Source organism: Aedes albopictus, chromosome 3 (assembly GCF_035046485.1).
Source record: "Aedes albopictus strain Foshan chromosome 3, AalbF5, whole genome shotgun sequence".
NCBI classification, from domain to species: Eukaryota; Metazoa; Arthropoda; class Insecta; order Diptera; family Culicidae; genus Aedes; species Aedes albopictus.
In genome coordinates, this window is record NC_085138.1 from 314,132,812 (window position 1) to 314,154,091 (window position 21,280).

The 21,280-nt window shown below is 37.7% G+C and overlaps 1 protein-coding gene across 2 annotated transcripts in view; it reads left to right on the forward strand.

Annotated features, from left to right (window-relative positions):
- The window catches only part of LOC109433075 (uncharacterized), a 336,164-nt gene that overhangs the window by 7,219 nt on the left and 307,665 nt on the right, over positions 1–21,280 (forward strand). Inside the window, exon 2 of one of the 2 annotated variants that reach the window (XM_062842514.1) lies at positions 17,828–18,676. The exons of the other annotated variant lie outside the window; for it this stretch is intronic. The gene's annotated coding sequence lies outside the window, so the exon portion shown is untranslated. The remainder of the gene's footprint in view (positions 1–17,827; positions 18,677–21,280) is intronic. 2 annotated transcript variants of the gene reach the window in all.

Sequence of the window (21,280 nt, forward strand, 5' to 3'; positions counted from 1 at the left end):
AAATACAGGATTGATGGTCCCTTTTTTCAGGCTATCTGTATAGCAATATCACGCTGCTCATAATACCAAAGGTAGCACAGAACCATCTTAAAACGCATATTTTTATTGAAATTATGTATGATACAGTATACTACAGTATTGGTACAATGTAGTTTTCCAAATAACCCTGGAATTTGAAATGCAGTTTTGTTATAGATAAAAATGTCCAAAGTAGCCCCCATCCGGTTCTATATGAGATGTGTCCGATTGGTGTATAAACAACTTTTTTGTTTATTGATGGATTTAGCTCAAATTTTGCATACATCCTACATACATACTCACAATTATTGTGTATAAAAATTGCGGAAATTCATTCACTAGTCTGGGAGTTATAATGTCATAAAGTTGAAAAACCATGAAAAAGTGTATAAAGAAGCCCCGCACGACGGTACTCTATAAAAATTTCTGTCGGGATAAATCGTGGAATTTCTTTCGGCATTCCTCATGCAAATTTTACACGATTCCTTCAGGTGTTCCTCTTGGGACTTCCTCAGAATTTCTTTCGGAGTTGCAAAAGGAGTTATTCATGGGGTTATTACTAAAGTTCCTCTAAAGGTTTCTGAAGGAGTTTTCACGAATTTATTGCAAGAGTTCCTCAAAAGATATCTTCCATTTTTTTTCTGTGATATCTTCAAACAATTGCTTTGGGCTTTCTTCGAGATGTTCTTCCTGGTATCCTACAGAAATTTCTTAAAAGTTTACGCAAGGTTAATTTTGAAGTTTTACCTGAGATTTCTCTCGGAGTATCTCCTGGAACTTCTCTCAGTAGATTCGATGTTGGTCATGAGATGTCTCTCAGAGTTTTATTTATTTACCCTAGACTTTCTCCTAAGATTTTTTTTCCAGAGTGCCTTCTGGGTTTTCCACAGGAGTTATTGCTGATATTTCTCATTAAATTCTTCTCTTGCATTCTTTCAGAGCCAGGCTGTTCCTTGTAGTTGTACTGGATTTCTTGCAGTGATCCACCTGAGATTTTTTTTACAGATATTCTCTGCATTATTCGCAAAATTATTCCTGGAATCTTTTCCAGAAATTGTCCCGAGATTCTGGATACTCCTTTAGGGATTTCTCCCAAAGTTATTGCAGGGATTCTTTTATAGGATTCTTCTACCGATTTTCCTCAGAATGTCTCCTGAGATAACTTATGAAATATCTTATAGGAAATTCCTGGAGAAATATTCGAGGGAATTCAAATAAAATCTTGCGAGAAACTCCGCAAAGCGCTTTTGAAGAAATCTCGACTGGAACTTCAGGAAAAACCTGAGAAAAAATGAGACATCTCGAAAAAAGTTCTAGGTAATAGTAATCCCGAGAAGAAATATTAATGACATCCAAATAGGAATTCTGAAAACCTCATAAAATCCTGAAAGCAGCTACGGACGAAGTTCCGCTAGGAAAACAAGGGAAATATCAGAAAACTATCGGTAAAAATCCCGACATAAAATATTGGATTGCTATCCCGGGAAACCACTAAAAAGACACGGACACTGGCTTCAGCCGGCGGCTGTACCGATTGAACGAAACTTAACATGGAGTGGCTACGGAAAAGAAGCTAGACTCGTGAAAAATTTCATCGCTTGGAGTAGGAATCGAACCCTCATCCATCCGGACTCTAACCGCATGGCTACGAGGCTCAACCAATGACATTCTTGAAGAAGCTTTGAATAGTTTTGGATGCATTTTAAGGACGAATCCAGCGAGAATCTCTGGAAGTATATCGGAAAATCTTTGCAAGAAATATCGGGACGTACTCAAACGGATATCTCGTGAAAGAATCCTGCGGAAAGTCAGGAAGAAACATTGGAAGAAATTCTAGGAATTACGCTCAGAAATCTTGAAAGAATTTTTGTAGAGCAGGGGAACTTACGTATTTTTGGCAGTTTTGTTCTATTCGTCATGAGGGGTTTTTTGAAACCTGTTGAACTCAGAATTGGCATCAATTCCTTCCCAACCAAGCTGAATATGATCAAGTTTCAGGCGATTTGGCCGGCATAAATCCCTCATGACGAAGAGAACAAACCTGCCGATGATACCCTAAGTCACCCTTTATAATTTTTAAAAAATTTGGGTTATTTTTTCAATTATAAATTCTCAAAATATCATCTGGAAAAACCTGGAAATCTCAGGGAATTTTATTTTGAGTTTTGAGTAGACACCCTGTCGATGAATTTTTCTAAGTGCGTACGCCACAATACTCGGTTTGTGGCTGCCGCTGTCAATTCCCGGTCGCGCCCAATGCTCGCCAGGTCACGCTCCACCTGGTCCGCCCATCGTGCTCTCTGCGCTCCACGCCTTCTTGTGCCAACCGTATCAGTTGTAAACACCAGCTTTGCAGGGTTGTTGTCCGGCATTCTTGCAACATGCCCTGCCCACCGTATCCTTTCGGCTTTGGCCATCCTCTGGATGCTGGGTTCGCCGTAAAGTGCAGCGAGCTCGTGGTTCATCCTTCTTCGCCACATATCGTTCTCCTGTGTACCGCCGAACATCGTCCTTAGCACGCGTCGCTCGAAAACTTAGAGTGCTTGCAGGTCCTCCTCGAGCATGGTCCACGTCTCGTGTCCGTAGAGGACCACTGATCTTATCAGCATCGTGTACATGATGCACATTGGCGTTTCTAGGATTTTTTCCTAGGGGGTGCCCAAGGGGTGCCAGTTTCAGTGGATTCCAGGTTGTTTTGTTTTTTTTTAAAGGGAAATACCGATCCACTCTCAATTTCTTAGTATAATGATATACTGCGTCACGGGAAAAATTAGCCCGTAAATTTAAACGCGCTGTATTATAAAGAACTTTTTTTTGGAAAATCCAAACCATTGTACTGGTTTAACACTTTCTCCGCCATGTGAGGTTTGAAAACTTGATTGCGTATAATACATGGAATTTGCATTTTCAGTTTGAACTTAACAATTATCGCGATAACCTCTTTGCTTTGAGGATAGAAAACATTCAGGTCCGTAAAAAATATTTTCAGAGCAATTATTAGAAGTGTATATCTCGGAAACTATTATAAAATATCCACAAATTTGCGTGTAACTTGTATTATAGTTCCGTGCTGAAGCTTCACGAACATATTATCAACCCAATTGAAACCTGGAATTTGGTGCGAGCAACCTTCGATTTTTCTCTTCGGGGTTCTGATGTTCACACCAAATTCCAATTTCGACTGGATTGATATTATATCTGGTGAAGGGAATGGTGTATAAAGCTAAAATTTTGACTTACGTTAAACCAACATTGTGGTAATCAGTCAAATTTTTAGCTCCATACATTTCGGATAATTGATTCTGGTTTTTATACGTACAACACAAGAAATTTGTGCTCTCGGCAGAACATTCTTTTGGTAATTCCTCAGGAAATATTTCCGTCAATTTATTTGGAAATTGTTTAGCAATTTATTTCAATCGAGACTTCTTTTGGTAATCTCTCAGTAATTTCTTTGGGTTTTGTAAAGTTATTCGGTTATATCTTCGGATCCTCTTCGGCAAATTTTTTAAGAATTTATTTGGTAATATGTTTGGAATTTGAATTTGGTATGAAGCACCTTTCACACCTCCTTTGAAAATTTCATTGGCAATTATTTTGGAAATTTCTTTGGCAATTCCGTTAGGAGTTTATTTTCGTTTTTTTTTTATTTCATTCGAAATGTTTTTTCGGGATTTCCTTTGCCAATTTCTTTAGTAGTGTTTCAAGCATTGTTGTGTTAATGCCAGCAATTTCATTGATATTTGCTTCTTTAAAATTCTCAAATTACTCTTCAGGTAATTCCTTTGGGAATTCTTTTAGTGAAGTCTTTAGTAATTCACCCGACAATAACTCTGGTAACTTCCTCACATTTTATATGGAAATGTCTTCGGCAAGTCATTCTACTTTTTTTTGGTATTTTCGTCAATTTTTTGGACTTTCATTATCTATGCTACTCAGTGTTCCTTCGCCAATTTCTTCGAGAACCCCTTCGGAAACTCTTTTTTATAAATTGCTTCTATAATTTTAATGTTAATTCTTTATACAATTTCTGCAGTTATTATATAAGGGATTCCTGCAGCAGGTGATTTTGGACTATCTTCGGCAATCCGATGTTACTTGCATTGATAAATTTATTTGGGAATTTCATCAGCAATTCTATTGGAAATTTAGGAAACTTCGATTATTACTTTGGGAACTTCTTGGATAATTCCTTTGGAAATCCATTCGCGAAATTTCTTAGAGCCTTCCTTCGGGAATTTATTTAAAAAAAAATCTTTGCCAGTTCTTTAAAAATTCTGCCAAGGTGATTCTACGGCGATTACTTTTGGCATTACATTAAAGTTTCTTCAGAAATGCCTTTGATGATTCCGGAAAATTCTTTGAGAATTTGTTCGATTTTTTTGTGACTGTTTGTGGATTTTGTTTTAGAATATATTTCGGCAATTTATTTTGAGATTGGATTTGGCCAATTTTATTGAAAAGTTCCAATATTTTCTTCCGAAATTCCTCTGGTAATTCTTATATAAATGATTTTGGCAACTACTTTGAAAGTTTTAAGGTAATTTTGATGGAATTTTTTCCGGCAATAGGCTCCTAAAGGCCTATCTCAATTTTTGCATAAATCGATCAAGTATTGGTTAATATGACATATTTACTCATTTTTCATGTATTCCTGTCAGGTAAAGCCCATAAAATAACTATTTGAAAAATTTAATATTTTTTAAAACTCTTCTTGTTTAGCACTCAATTTTGAATAAATTTTGTTTACCGTGTATGTCAAACAGGAACATTTGTTGTCAAAAATGAGCCAATGTGATTTCTTTTGCAACCCGTCGGTCCACTTTCGTTATACGTCAAGGTTGACCTCAAAAGTCAAACAAGAACTCCCAAGCAACACACATGTTATAATAGAGTTACGACAGCGCAAGTTTTGGTTGTACAGAAGTTTATTTTACGTAATTCTAACATTGTGTTGAAATAATTTTACGTTATACTTCTATACAACCAAAACTTGCGCTGTCATAACTTTTATATAACATGTGTGTTACTTGGGCTGTTTACCATTATTTTATAGAGCTTGCTGACGTTTAATCACCTCTCTCTTTCAAAAATGCTGGCGGAATAGGATTTGTTGTCATCAGGAAAGGTTTCCCGATGAAAACAAATCCTGTCCCGCCTGCATGCTTGAAAGAGAGAGGTGAATAAACGTCGGAAAAAATCTATTAAGATCAGAATAGCATGCTTTTTCGTGTTATACAACAAAATCGGAAAAATATTTTCCATTTTAGGAGCCTATTGCTTTGGGAATTTGTCAGGAAGATTTTCGTGAATTTCATAGGATTTTCTTTGAGCAAGTCCAGTTGAGAATTTCTGAATTTCCAGTTCAGCAATTCACGGAAGCAATATATATGAATACAATTAAATCATAGAGAATGGCAAAAGTAATCACGTTAAAATTGCCTAAGAAAATCGCAAAAAAACTGAAAAATAAATTGATGAAATAATTTCAGAGAAATAGCCATTGAAATTATAGAAATAAAAATCCAAAGAAATTGCTGATTAAAGACTACCACAGAAATTCTCAAAAAAAAAAAAACAACCATGACGAAGGAACCCTCTAAGTCTAGCGAATACGGAGTCGTGGGTTCGAATCCCACCAGAACGCGATTTTTTTTTCACAAATTCATCTGTTGTCAATGAGCAACATTCGGTGCCTTCTAACCAATTAGTTTTTCCCGTTCATTCCTATAGGATTTCACTAGAGATTTGTCTAGTAATACCTCCTAGGATTTCTCTGGAAATTCCAACTACTCTTGAAATTCGTTAAGAAATTCCTACAGAGATTTCTATTGGGATTCCTTCAGTGAAATTCTTTGAAGAAGGCCAAGAGGAGCTCCAGGAGTAAAACCACGATTAATTTCTAGAGTAATCCATGGTTAAAAACTCTAAAGAAATTCTTGGTTGAGTCTTCAGAAAAATCCCTGAAAAAATCAAAGGCATTTCTGGAAGTATCATAGGAAAATTTCCTAGAAGAATTTCAGCAAGAATGCCTGGAGAAATCCCTAGAAGGATTCCTGCAGGTAGTTCAGTAAGAAATTCTGGAGGAGACCTAGGAGGCATGCCTGAAACAGAAGCAGCAGGAATAGCTTATGGAATCCCAGAAGGAGTTCCTGGATGAAAGTCAAGAGGAGTTCCTGGAGGAATCCAATGAGAAATATTTGGAGAAATCCCAGGTAAAAAAACTCTTTAGGATTTCTAGGAAGAAACACCGAAGGTTCTTCTGCAAGGATCCTAGGAAGATTTCCTTGAATAATTCCAGTAAGTTTTTGTAGGAATCCCTGTAGAAATTCTTAGAAGAATCCCAAGATGATTTCGGAAATGTATTATAGTAAGAATTTCTGGAGCAGTCCTAGGAGAAATTGCTGCAAGAATTACAGCAGAAATAGCTTCAGAAATCCAGCTGAAATTCCTGGAGGAAGGCCAAGAGGAGTTTCCTGGAGAAAATCCATGAGAAAATTATGAGAGAATCCTTGGATAAAATAACTTGAATAAAAAAAAACTGGAGGAATCACCGGAGAGCTTCTGAAGACATCACAGAAAAACCTCAGGAGGTATTCTTAGAAGGATTCTGGGATGTATGATTGTAGATATCTCACACAGAAATCCTAGGAGGAGTTGCTGGAGTAAAATATACAGGAATTTCTAGAGAAACCCCATCAGGAATGCCTGGGGGAAACTAAAGAAAAAATCCTTCGAAAACTAGAGAAGCCCCTGCAAGAACCGGTAGAGGTATTCTGGAAAAATATGTAATGAAGGCCCTGAAGGAATCACAGGAGGAATTCCTGAAAGAATCTCAGGAACATTTCCCAAAAGTATTTCAGCCGTAATGCTAGGATAAATTCATACAGGAAACACTAGAAGAATTTCTGGACATATCATAGTAAGAAATTCCGAAGGAATTGCTGGAAGAACCGCAGGAGGAGTTGTTTGAAAAATTCTTGGAGGAAGGCCAAAAAAGTTTCTGAAGGAATTCCATGAGGAATTTCTAGAGGAATCTTTGGATAAAATCTCTAAAGGAATAACTGGATGAGTCCTTGGAGAAATCCCTGGTAGAACCATCAAATGAATTTCTGCAAGAATTTCAGGGAGATTACCTGGTAAGATCTCAGCAAAAAAGCCAGGAGAAAGCTTTAGAAGAATCCGTAGCATAATTTCTGAAGTACATACCACAATTAGAATTTCTGGAGGAAGAATAGCTGGAAGAACCCTAGGGGCAGGACAGATCTAACGAGAGCAAATCTGTGTTCCAGATGTTGCTTAGAATTCCTCACAGTTCCTCAGAATTTCTCCCATTTATGCCAAAGTGTGATCGAGCAGAGTCTAACAAAAAAATGATAGCAAATTGAAAACTCGATTTGTATTCAGCAGCAAATTGATATCATATTTTGATATCAGTTGGTCTTGACTAAATTTGATTTCAAACTTAGATTTCGTTTTGCTGTCACTTCAAACAATTATAGAAAAAAAAATAATTTTAAGTTATTTCAAAACTTCTACGTAACCTTTTATTATAACTCTAAGAATATACCATTGGTGTAATTATCTTATGGCATTTAGAATTTCATATCAATCGAAAAACCCCCATATTTAACGATTTTTCCATTTTCACGTACTGATAGCAAAAACAGTTTTCAATTTGCTATCACTGATAGCAGGAATTGTTTTCAACTAGCTGTTACGGGAACATTTTTCTGCTCTCATTTTTGATATTTTAACCGTTAAAACGACCAAAGCGACAACAACCTGAGTTATCATAATTTGCAATATCACAACATCAAAATTAGTTTTCAATTTGCTGTCAGACCTTGCTCGGAACCAATGTCAAACTGCAAAGTGTTGCATGTGCTAAATGAAAATTGCAGTTTTGGGGATGTCTTTCGATAAATTTCGTCGATCATTGCTAAAAAGAGTTACTCAGAAATTCTCAAAGTTGCTCTCGTTTGCACAGTGTCTTGCCCCTAGGAAGAACCCCAGGAATTGCTTGAGGAATCCCAGCTGGAATATCTGGAGGAATTCCTAGAATTTCGGAAGGTATCATAGAAGTATTTCTGAAGGAGTTCTAAAAAGAATTGCTTGAAGAATTCCAGCTGGAATTCATGGAGAAATTAATAGAAGTTTTTGGAGAAATCCCTTGTGGAATTTCTAAAGGATAAATCTTTGAAGAAATCTCGGGAAGAATCATCGAAGGGATCTCTAGATAAATCCTAGGAAGATTTTCCGGAAGAATTTCCAGAAGAACTTCCCTAGTAGAATTCCTAAAGGTACCAGAGTGAGAATTGTTGGAAGCGTTCTAAGAGAAATTGCTGGAAGAATCTCAGCAAGAGTTGCTTGGGAAGTCCTAGCCACAATTCCTGAAGGAAGACCAATATAACCTCTTGGAGGAATTCCATGAGAAAGTTCTGGAAGAAACTCTGAATAAAATCTCTGAAGGAATTCCTGGAAGAATAACCGGAGAAATTGCTGGATCTCTCTGCAGAAATTTCTTGTATGTACAACCCCATCAAGGCCGAACCTAAGGGAAGTTTATTGAAGAAATATCGGGAGGAATCCAGAAAGGAGGCCTAGAGAAATCACTGTATAAATAGATAGAGGTATTTTTGGAGGAATCCATGGAGAAGTCTGTTCATTGTTCTTATCAATATCCAAAACGCATATAACAGGTATATAAGTAATTCCAGGTGTGCTTAAGTTTTGTTCAAATGTGACATTAATAAATATTGGAATTTTTGTGTGAAGTTTTAAATTTAAGGTGCTTGTCAAGGAAAAATTCTAGGGGGTGCCAAATTTGGTCTAGGGGGTGCCAGGCACCCCTGGAACCCCCCCTAGCTACGCCAATGATGATGCACTTGGTGCATGTGTGAATCTTTTTAGACCGCAGCTTCTTCTGGAGCCCGCAGTAGGCACGACTTCCACTGATGATGCGCCTTCGTACATATTTCACGGCTAGCATTGTTGTCAGTTGTCTGTCAGTAAGGACCCGAGGTAGACGAATTTCTCCACCACCTCCAAGGTATCCCCGTCTATCGTTACATTACTAGACGGACCCGGTCGTGTTCGGTTCCGCCTGCCCGCATGTACTTCGTTTAGGACGCATTCACCTACAATCCGATCTTTGCTGCTTCGCATTTCAGGCGGGTGTACAGTCTGCCACCGTTTCAAATATTCTGGCGATAATGTCCATGGCATCCGCAAAGCACACAAATTGTCCGGATTTTGGGAAAATTGTTCCCCGGTTGTTGAGCCCGTTTGGTCGCATTACACCTTCTAGAGCGATGTTGAAGAGCAGGCATGGAAGTTCGTTACCTTGTCGCGGTCCCCGGCGAGATTCGAATGAACTGGATAGTTTACCCGAAACCCCTACGCAGTTTTGCACGCCGTGCATCGTTGCGTTAATTAGTCTAGTCAGCTTCCCCGGAAAGCCGTTTTCGTCCATGATTTTCCATACTATCGTATGCCTCTTTGAAGTCGATGAACAGGGATACGTTTAGACCTGGTATTCACGGCATTTATGTAGGATTTGCCGTACGGTGTAGATCTCGTCCGTTGTCTACCGGCCGTCTATTTCCATTTGACACTTACCGTAGTTTTGTTTGTTAGCTAGTTATCTTCTCGATCATTACATGAGATTCAACAGTTTCGTAAAATTTCCGCATGTTATTCTGTTCCATGCTTCTGGGAATTCTTCTATTGAAACGCTACCACATTCCATTGTAATCGCACCATCCGGAGCGTACTGTACTTTTACAATCTATATTATGATTTTGTGTCCACCACAGATGATGATACGCCGCAGTGGTGCTTCGTTTTCCAATTGTAGTTGTCGTCGGTTGCATCGCCCTCCCCACCAGCGATTGTTGAGTTATATTAATATACGAGCCACATTTGGTTGGTCGGTTGGTTGGTTGCGAGTACAACAGCCTGTTGTGGATGATAGGGGAGGCTATTTGAAAACAATCAATTGAAATCAATTGTGGAATTCAGATCGATTCATTCAATTGCGGCCAGCGCGAGTCGATGTAGGTAGGAATTCAAACCATCGATCGTGTAAGATTGGAGGAAATGGTCTATGTTGGAGCGGAGCATTATTGCGCGGTTGAGTGGAACAAATGGGAGACTCTTTAGTTGGTAGGTACGCGACAGGACGTAGCGCCCATCGTAACGCGATGATGTTTCGGAATTGTTTGTAAATTGCGAAGCTTGCGTTCAGTGGTCGCGTGTACGATATAAATATTGAGTGAATCAGCTTTTCTGTTATCTTTAACAGCTTGGTGGAAGCTGTTCAGTCTATATCTATAACCATTCTTTATCCGTGAAAATCTAAATATCTGTAATATATTATAATGATTAATGATGAATGATCAGTATATCAATATATTATAATGATTAATGATGAATGATCAGATAATGGAAACATCTAATTACCAAATTATCTGGTCAGTTGTATACTGTCTTAACGATTCTGAATTTGTGATGAACAATATTTCGCTCAAAGCAAGTCTATCAAAAAGCATACCTTCTGAGAAGGCCAACAACTTATTTCTAACAGTGATGCCCGTCGCATCTACATCGAACGAAAATCGATCTCCCCCTGTGGCGTCATCAGTCGGGGTATCAATAATAGAATCCTCACCGAACTGGGCCACGACATTTTCATTTTGAGCTTTCCGATTGATTGTTGCGTCGATTGGAAGCCGCCCCGAAAAGTGTGTCACAGTCGCGGTCATCGTAGGTGACGAGGGTGCGGCGTGGTTACACTTATTGATTCATCTCTGTCCATTGCCGCTCGCGGACGCGGGTGGATGCGTTTCTCTTTCTACCAGTCGAACAGTGTGGCATTTGAGATTTCGTACAAGGCGGTATGAACTTTCATTTTTTTTTGTTTTTTCAAAAAGTGATGCACACGAAACCCTGGCCAGCTTCCCAGGAAAGTCGTTTTCGTCCATGCTTTTCCATAGCTCTGTGTGGTCGATACAGTTGTATGTCGCCTTGAAATCGATGAACAGGTTATGCGTTGGGATCTGGTATTCACGGCATTTCTGGAGGATTTGCCGTACGGTGAAGATCTGGTCCATTGGCGACCGGCTGTCGATGAAGCCGGCTTGATAACTTCCAACGAACTTATTTATTTTAGGTGACGGACAGTGGCAGATGATCTGGGATAGCACTTTGTAGGCAGCATTCATAATAATGATTGCTCGGAAGTTCTCACATTCTAGAATGGTTGCCTTTCTTTTGAATGATTCAGATTACCCCTTCATTCCCGTCCTCCGGTAGCTGTTCAGTTTTCCAGATCCTAACTTTACACCGATATTGGAGTAAATCACATCAAAACCTGATCATAAGTGGAAAAACTCAAAATGAAGTAACTGGGTTTTCTGTTGTGTTTTTGCCAAGTGTAGTTATCGTGTAATCGTTTGACAGCTAAGCAGTGTACAAATGTTTTGTTTACGCTTATCAGAAGAGGTTAAGTGAAGCTGAAGTTTAGCCGTTTTCTTTGATATAACTCACAGCGCGTGCTAGTTTTGACCGTACAAAGTGAATGAAATTGATAGTCAATCAATTCAACAATGCAGTTTGTTAAAGAAGGATAATGTTGTTATTCTGTTAATTTGAAACCCAAACAAATTGACGTTGAATTTACATACAATATATGAAAATATTGAAAAAAATATTTGATGGAATCCTTTACCGTACATTCAAAATGAAATAAGTTGATTTTCCGGCTGTTTCCGAAAAATCTGCGTTTAGTTTATGATAAAACTATTATTCCTCTTTCAAATGAAGAAAGAAAACCATCCGGATGTTTCCGATTTCAAAAGTTGCAACACTTTGAAAATATCGTGATAATTATATTATTATGTGATATTATTTGCCTTAAAACACTATTTGGCCCTCTGAACGTATTTTTGCTGAAAACTAGAACTCAACAGCTTTCAAGCAAAAAAAAGAAGTTTAAAATCGGTCAACTGGTTTAAAAGTTGTGATTTTTTGAAAAATTTTAGTTTCGAACAATCTTGACTTTTACAATCATAAAATTGGTCACCCTAATGACGAAATAAAAAAATACGAAAACTATGAAATACGTTTCATTACTAATTTGGGTTGCATTTGGGTTGTGAAAATGCGTCAAAATAATTTTGATCAGTTTTGATGTACTAGGTGCTCCACTGTGCGATGCAGACAGGTGGTCAACTCTTCTGGGCCCATCTTGAAGAGTTCAGCTGCAATACCATCTTTATCAGCTGCTTTGTTCGTTTTGAGCTGGCGAATGGCATCTTTAACATCCCTCAGCGTAGGAGATGGATCTTTTTCGTCCGCAGCGGAGTCCGCAGTCGTTTCCTCCGTTGCCGTGGTTCTCCGTTGCGGGATGCGTTGAGCTTTTGGTATAACTTTCATGTTTATTGGGAACGGCACTGCAGTTCCATTTGTGCGCACTCCGCTTCTACCAGTCGACGCTTTTTCTCCCAAAAGAGGCGGGTCTGCTTTTTTTCGCTTCTGTTAGTAAAGTTCCACGTTCTGCCGGGTTGCTTGCTGCAGCATTACCGCTTGTGATGTGTTCTTCTCCTCCAAAATCGTTCTGCATTCCACTTTGAACCATTCGTACCGGTGATTCCTTTCCACGCCGTGCTATTAGGTGCGTCGTTTATGGCTGCCCTTACTGTATTTCAGCAGTTCTCTAGAGGGGCTCACCCTCGTCTGGTAACGCTGCTTCGAAATTCTGCGCGTATGCTGGCGACATCCGGTTGCTTCATTCACTCTAGCTAGGTTGTACAGCCGGTACCGTACATTGCAAATATCCAATCAGTTTATAACTTTCAGTTTGTATTTCGATGACTTATAATGCACGGAGTTTCAGCCTTTTAACACGTGGAGCACTTCATATCAATAAATTGTTTGGAGCACCCACAATAGCGCCTAAACATACCTCATACCATACCGTGACATCACCTAATTCCAATCACTAATTTTTCGGTTACTAATTCAGTTCACACAAGGCAATACAAATGGGGTGAACGGAATTAGGAATCGAAAAAATGTTATTAGAATTTGGTGATGTTATGGTACTTGATTCTATGTATTTTCATTAATCTCATACTTCCCTTTCTGACTTCATGTTGTATAAATATCTCTCGATTGGTCGATGATCGATCACGACGAGTGGAATATATGGGTTGATTCTCTGGCGATTTTTTTTTACAGATGCTTTATCAATGACAACATTTATAGCGAATGCATGCAAATTAGCCATTCGCCAGACTTCCTGGAGCGGACCTAGTGTGGTAGTTAGAACACTTGACTATCACGCCGAGGACCTGGGATCGAATCCCACTCCCGACATGCTCACAAAATGTGGGTTCTTCCTTCGGAAGGGAAGTAAAACGTGGGTCCCGAGATGAACTAGCCTAGGGTTAAAAATCTCGTTAATACAGACAAAAAAAAACTTCCTCAAAGCTTTCCAACATTATAATTTCCACAACGAGAATTGTAATATATTCCTGATATTTTGGTAGATGCCTTCTACTACCTTGGCGTGTACTCAGCTGATTGTATTCCAAAATTTGTAGCAAATTCCATAAAAATTTCATTGCAATGCTTCGGTAGATTACTGACAAGATGTGTTCCCAGTGCTATCATGGTAAAATCAGAGCTAACTAGTCTAGGTTCCCCGATTTCAGCGTCCTTTCACTGGTGCATTACCATGGATGAATATCTGGAGGAATCTCTGAAGGAACCGCTTGAGCAACTCGTGAAGGAACTCATAGAACCACTTCTAAAATAATCCATGGAACGACTTCTGAGGAAATCTATGCTGAAATTTCTTAAGTGTTCTAGGAATATTGAAAAAGTTGCTAAAGATATTTCCGAAAATACCGCGGAATTAATTTCAGAAAAAATATGTAAAAAATCTGAAGAAAATTGTAAATGAACTCATGAAAGTATTTCTGAAAAACCAAAACATGAATGTTTTAAGAATCCATAGATGAGTTTTCTGAAGAAATTCCAGGACGAATGCCTGGAAAAAAAAACACATGAAAACCCCGGGTGGAATACCTAACAAAGCCTCTTAGGATATTTTATTCATGTATTCCTGGAGGAATTCATAGAGAAATTCCTAGAGGTACGCTTGGAGGCTGTTGACAAATTTCTGAAAGAATCCTTGGAAGATTTTCTAAGACTTTCTTAAGAAATTCTTGAAGTAATTTCTGGAAGAGAAATGTCTTGAAGGAATATCTAAAGGCATGTGAAGAAATCTTGGGAAATTCTCTAAGAATCTCTTTAAGATTAAAAAAAAAGTCTTTGGAGAAAATGCCTTAGGAAGCTTCTGAGACAAGTTCTGTATTTCTGATTCTTAATGTATGCGAGAATCATTTTCTTAGAATAAAGCCATGGAGTATTTTTGAGAAAGTTCGTGGAAGGTTTTCTAGATGTATGCTTTGAAATATTTCTAGAGAAATATCTATAAAAAAATCTGAAGAAATTTGTAGATGAATTTCTGGAACCATTTATGCTGGATTTTTAGAAAGGAATTCTTAAAGTGTTTTCTAAAGGAATCCATGCAACATTTTTGGAAGCTATCTGTTCAAAACTCTCTTAAGGAATTTTCGGAGAAATTTATGGAGAACGTTCTAAAGTCTAAAATAATCCCTAAAATATTATGTGAAAGAATTGTTGACTATTTTTTTTTTCTTGGGTGTCTTTTTGAAGTAAAGGAGGAGTTTCCAAAGATGCCCTGAAATATTTTTTTTAATAATTCGTGGAAGATTTTTTTCAGGAACTCATGAAAGATTTTTTAAATGAACACTAGGATGTATTTCTACAAAGCTCGTCGGATAAATGTACGACTCGTGCTGAAAAAAATCATCTTTTTGCAACTCGTTACATAAATAACTATTATACTGCTATTATCCTCTTTGGACTATGGACTTAAAAAAGTTTGAAAACCTCTGCTCTACAGCACCATATATTTTTGTCTAACTGGAGACATTCGGAATTTGATTTACAGTCAGGTTTTTTTTACGCGGGGGATACGTACCGCGTAAAAATAAAACTCAGTTCAAAATTCAAAAAACCGCGTAAAAAAAGTCTCACCATTTCTCGACGAATCATGCAAAAATAAGACGATGAAATTTTTTTTTGTATGGAGTTTTCATTTACGCGGCCGCGTAAATGAAAACCGCGTAAAAAAAGACCTGACTATGATGAAATGCTTTTCAGATTTTTAGAACGTAATGGTAGCTTTATTTGGTCAACCGAAATGCTAACTAATTGTTTCCATAGTGTAACTATTGATAAGTTATCAATAGCTACGGATTTATCATTTTGTTTTGAATTGCTATTTTAAGAGCTACATATTTTTGGAAATAGTTTTTGTTATAGAAATTCAAAGTTGCGGGAAGAAAAGGGTTAATGTTAGATGAAATATAAAATAAGATGTACAATATGATTTTTTACCTTGATTTGGTCATAAAATGTTCCTAATGTATGTGATAATAGGCAAAAGTATGATCCTAAGATGAAACTAAAATGTTAAAAAAAAAAACATTGAAAATTTTGGAGGTTGAGTAGTTTTTCGAATTAAATAATGCCAGCTCCTAAATATCTAATTTTGGCGATTTTATTCAACCTTTAGCTGATTTGAGGTTCATTGGAAGGCTGATTTAAGGCTTAATATGCGCTTAAACAGTAATCAATTAAATTTACTAATTGTGTAAAAATAAAATAATGTAACTTCAGAGTCCTATAACTTTTGAACCGTTTTACCAATTTTAAATTTTTTAGCTTGCTTTTGTAGATATTTTTGTTGCCTAAGAATGCTGTGACTAAACTGTACCTTTAAAAAATCGTTTTAAAATAGATAAATACCAAAAACCGTCCAAAAACACGTATTTTTTTTGAAAAATCAGATTTTGGGCAAAATTTTAATTGTTTTCATGCTTAATTTCGGGCTCAAAGTGAAAAATTTATTCTCAATAATCATATGGAAGCCTTAAACTTCAGTTTTTGAAATGTTCTGAATCAAAAAATTATTTCATGTTCGAAATGCGAGGAAAAAAAATTGAAAAAAAATAGTCTCCAATGTGTTCCATATCCCTAAATATGATGCTAAGTATCTGGTTTGGAGTAAAAATTGCAAATAATCGTAAAAAACTTCAATTTTGCATGAAAAAATCAAGTTTTAAGGCATGTTTTGGCAGTTTTTGGTGAAAAGTATCTTAAAAATGACTACTTTGATGAAAAGTTTGTTTGTGACAAAGATAGGCAACAAAAATATCTACAAAAGCAAGCTAAAAAATTTAAAATTGGTCAAACGGTTAAAAAGTTATAGGACTCATAAGTTAAAAATTTTTGTAAAAAGAAGAAAATAATAAATTAAACCTTCAAAAACTCATATTTTGCGTGATTTTGGAAGAAAATGATGTTCTACGAGTTTATTTGTGAGAAATTCATAAAAAAAGATTGAAAATCGGTTGAAAATTGAAAAAGTTATGGCACTTGAAGTGAAAACACCTTTTTATTACTCGAAAATTCAACTTTGAAGCGATTGTGCTACCTCTAAATCTCAATATTTTTGGCTTAAACTCAGAGGTTTCTCTTTTTGTGTCATTTGAATCCAAAAGAGCTTACGAATTCCAGGTTTCAACAACTTTATAAAAATAAGCCGCAGTCTACTGAATAGTCAAGAACATAAGTTGAACCAAGTCTGTATTGAGACTGAAGAAGCGATGTGGACTTCACAAAAACCATGCTTGGGTCAGCTGTCAAACATTATTTGATTAAAGGTTGAACAACAGATGATTAATTCTGCATGTTGGGGTATGTTTTAAAGCTGGTTACCCAGATGAGTAATATTCTATTCAACTTGATATTTAGCCATCTATGTATCGCTGATTAAAGAGGTTGAACAAGCCATAGTTCAGACCAATATTCGGCTGTCATTGTGTTCAGCCATTGACACAATTAACCAGCTATTGATCAGCTAATACTCTCACTGTTCAGCATTCATACTTGGGTAGTACATACCTTTACATACTACAAATAGTTTCGGTTTTTCCAATATGGTGTCCAAGCCTGCTATAGTTATTTATGTAACGAGTTGCAAAAAGTTGATTGTTTCAGCACGAGTGGTACATTTATCCAACGGGCTTGCCGAGTTGGATAATTACGAAGAGTGCTGAAAAAATCGAGTTTTGCAACGAGTTCCATACAACGTTTTATGCAATGATTTTTTCATAATCCAACTAATTTGAGTTGCATAATGTTCATAATGCAACTCAAATGAGTTGCATAATGTTCATAATGCAACTCAATGAGTTGCATTATGAACATTATACAACTATTTTTCATTATGCAACTCATTTCAGTTGCATAATGAACCAGTTCGGAAAAATTGGCCATTATCATACCAAAATAAGTTATATAAAATGTAAATTATGATACTGAATTGCATAAAAGAATTTAATACATGAGTACTAAAATAGATATGGATCGAGCTTACCTAGTTGCTTGCAAATGCACACACTGTAAGAAATTGTTCTTCCCAAGTAACAGAACTAGTTGAATAACAGTTTCTTAAGCTAAAATTTGCTTAAGAGTTGTTTGTTCCACTCTTGTACAGCAAAAATGTTTGTTGGGTTGTTAAAGCTTTTCTGAATTTTCAACTACGTAAACTGAAGAAACCGCGCTGCACAAAAAATAGACTGACTCACTGTATCATCATCTTATTGGTGCTGTGCCAAGTTTTTCACCGTGATATCATTTACTTTAGCTTAGCACGCGTTGTGGGTGGCGAAACAGCAAGCGTCGTACGCGTACCCAAAGGAAGAAGATCTTGATCTTCGTTACGGATGCGAAGCCTGCAGCAATAGTGAGTGAATGGGCAAACTCTTTCAGCTAGAAACATTCAAGTGCAGTTTCGTTGGCGCGCCAGTGAACCAGTGAGTTTACCGAGCCGGAGAATTGAGTTGAAGTGTTGAAATAAATATAACAATAACAAATATAAGGAATACCCCGCGCACGGATGGAACCCTTCCGAACGGGGTTTCAATGCAAAATCTAATCACAGCGCCAGTTCCAAAATTAAACCTACACCGCTCCTGAAATGTGCGCACTATAGAAGAGAACCCGTCGCTTAGCTAGTGCTGAAGGAGGAAACCCGGAGTGCACCCGTAGTGAAGTTTACAACTTTTCCAGTCCAGGAAGCAATCCATCGACCGACATGGTGAAGAAAGTGTTCTATAGTGCAATGCCAGCCGAGTGGAAGTCGTAGTCATAGTCAAGTTTCGATTGTCCGCCCGAGACCTGCTGTTGTGGTGAACAAGTGGCCTAGTCGAACGTCAAGAATCAAGTCTCAACGGGCAAAGCAGCGTGGTTTTCCTCGTGCCGTCGTCGACGTGCAAGACGACGAGTTTTCTAAGTCAAGGTCATTGGAGGCAGTGTGACCGACCGACACAGTGCAGTGTGGAAACTGGAAGAAGTGAAGAGCAGCGGAATTGGTTGGTCGATTAGTAGTGGGTGGGACGACAGCTGTGCATAGGACTGTATTTCCTTCCCCACACACACACATAAAGTGAGTGAAGAAAAGTCGGAGAACGGGAAACCAGTGCCAAGAATTGGGGTAAGTTTTGCTTTCGTTTGTTTTCCTGTTGAAGTGCGGTGGAATGGGAGCTGGGAATGGAGTTTCCGTTGAAGGGGGAATGAAAGGTTTTTTGTTTGAATTTCCATAAAATTTTAAACTTGTCAGCGGGACAGAATGATGGCTAATGGACTATGAACTTGAGGTGGCTACCTTGAAGAAATAAGTTTTAATGTCACTGGAGCTGAATTGATGTATTTTAAAATAAATCAACGAAATTCCATTTGATAAATTGCAAGGCCACCCACGTGCTATTCTTTTAATGGTAGTCCAGTCGACTAACACTTAAATTAGGCTTTGCAAAATTTGTATTTTTTTAAAGTTTAAAGCTGCACCCCAGCATGTTGTTTTCATGAAATTACCGGAGCCCGCTGTTTAGGAAAACATATTTATACGAAACTAGCTGTCCCCGGCAAACTTTGTCTTGCCTACTGCGTTTTTGACGTTCCAAGTCCCTAGCCAAGCCCAAGTCCCCGTTCAAAATGTATGAAACACCAATTTTCAAAAACTCTAAATTTTTCCATGTTTTTTGCCTCATAAACCATCCTTGGGTGAAAACTAACAGAACAAAACTTACACGACCCAAATCGGACCATCCGTTCGCAAGTTATGCGCGGTCCCACGTATGCCACTGCATTTTTATATATATAGATAATCACTAGTAACGTTTAGAGATTAGGAAGTAATAAATTAATTCTTCAATAATTTTAAAGCGTTTCAACCTTTCAAGTCAAACTTAACTTGTACTACTTTTTCTCTAATATGTTGTTTTTCAAAAATCGTAATGAAATTCCTTAAATAAAGTTCCTTAAATTTAAGCTTATATACATTTTTTTTTTGATTAAATGCCATGCTTCCTTTCGCAGCATGGCGATATTCTTCTCCCATGCCCCTAACTGAACCGAAACCAAAGAGACGAACTGAGAGGTAATAACCAACCTACATTTGTGCTGTTTATGGGTGATATAAGACATGCCCATGGAGCACACCCTCTCTGGTACTTTCGGACACGGCAAAGGCAATCGATGTTCCCGTAGGATAGGCAAGAGTAGGTAGGAGAACGAGCGAGGGTGGAACCTTGCATGTTACGTCGGTTGTTGTGTTAGTGTACAACCGGTACGTACCGGTACCATTCCATTAGACAGACGTTAGGTACGTCCACCTGGGCAAGGACTTCGCATTAGCCTGCAGTAGGATGGAGGAAGGGTTAGGAAAACTGTGAGCAAAAGTGAAAGGCGAATGATTGATTCACATTGTTGGGCGTGCTCTTTCTTGACTTATATATTTTTCACATGTGTCACGGTAAAGGCTGGGCAGTGCGTAATACAGATGCTCGTCCCAGTAACTCCTATCCCTACCTCCCTGTGGCATCGTCGGTCGGGCTGCATGCAACCTTATGGGAAATTGATTGAAATCAAATTTTCATTGAATTTGTTTAACCCTTCAGGACGCGCGCGCATTGTAAAAACTACACCATTCTCAAAAAACCTCGCTCGTCGTCGTACAGTACGAGCAGTTTTAGGATCAAACAGGCGCGTGTCCTAAAAGGCTAATCACAATAATGTTGGTTGTGGCTTCGTGGTCGTGCGGCCAGTGACACCAAGCATTTAGTCGCATCGTGCTAGGAGCGCGGGTTCGATTCCCGCCGCAGCTGTCAGGAAAAGTTTTCGGCTGCGCCACTGGGCGTTGCATGCTGGTCCGTTGTCTAGTGTCGTGCTTCCTTCAAAGAGCGAATAGCTCACTGGAAGTACTAAACGTGCCCGTGTCTTTAAACAGTGTTCTGGAACAGCTTACTGGTCACATGAAGACCTGAAAGATAATGTTAGTTAGTTTTTTTGTTCTTATTTTTTCATCTTTATTAAAAAGATATTTAACCCAAGGTCCCTGGGATTGGATTATATTTTCCAGGAAGCTTTGAATTCAGGCATGTAGCCGATGTGCTTTGCAGTAATGATTGGAATAGCTGAATGTATAATCAATGGCAAACAATTCTGTAAAAATCAGATCTTCAAGTCATCTGATATAGTTATACTGATCATGCTGCTGCATAGTATCTCGAACATTTGTCGAAGTCATTTATGTGCCGGGAAAATATAATTCTCGCGTTTAGTATCATACAGGCGTACAGGGGATAGACAAAATGATCGGGACAGGCAAAATTTTCCCTTCTCAAAAAAATTTCAAATAGCTGTAACTTTTCGAAAAGTGCATCAAATATTCTCAAATTTTCACTGTAAGTTGATCAACTATTTGTGTATCAGTGAACAAATTTCGGAAAAGGTCGAACGATTCTACACGAAGTTATAAAAATTCTTGGAAAAGGTAAAATTATCCGATAGGAAACTTTGAGCTGTTATATCTCCGGATTCAATGAACCGAATGGAATGAAATTTTGACCATTTATGACTTATATAATGAGCTTCGAAAAACTTTTGACATAACTAAAAATTCTTAACACGGAAGAAAATTATAACGATTAAATTATTTTTCTAATAAAACACCAAATTTTCTTAAATTTCAACATCGTTTAAAAATTTAAGATGCTAATTATAGTTTATTTAAATTCCCTCTGATTCTATTGAATAC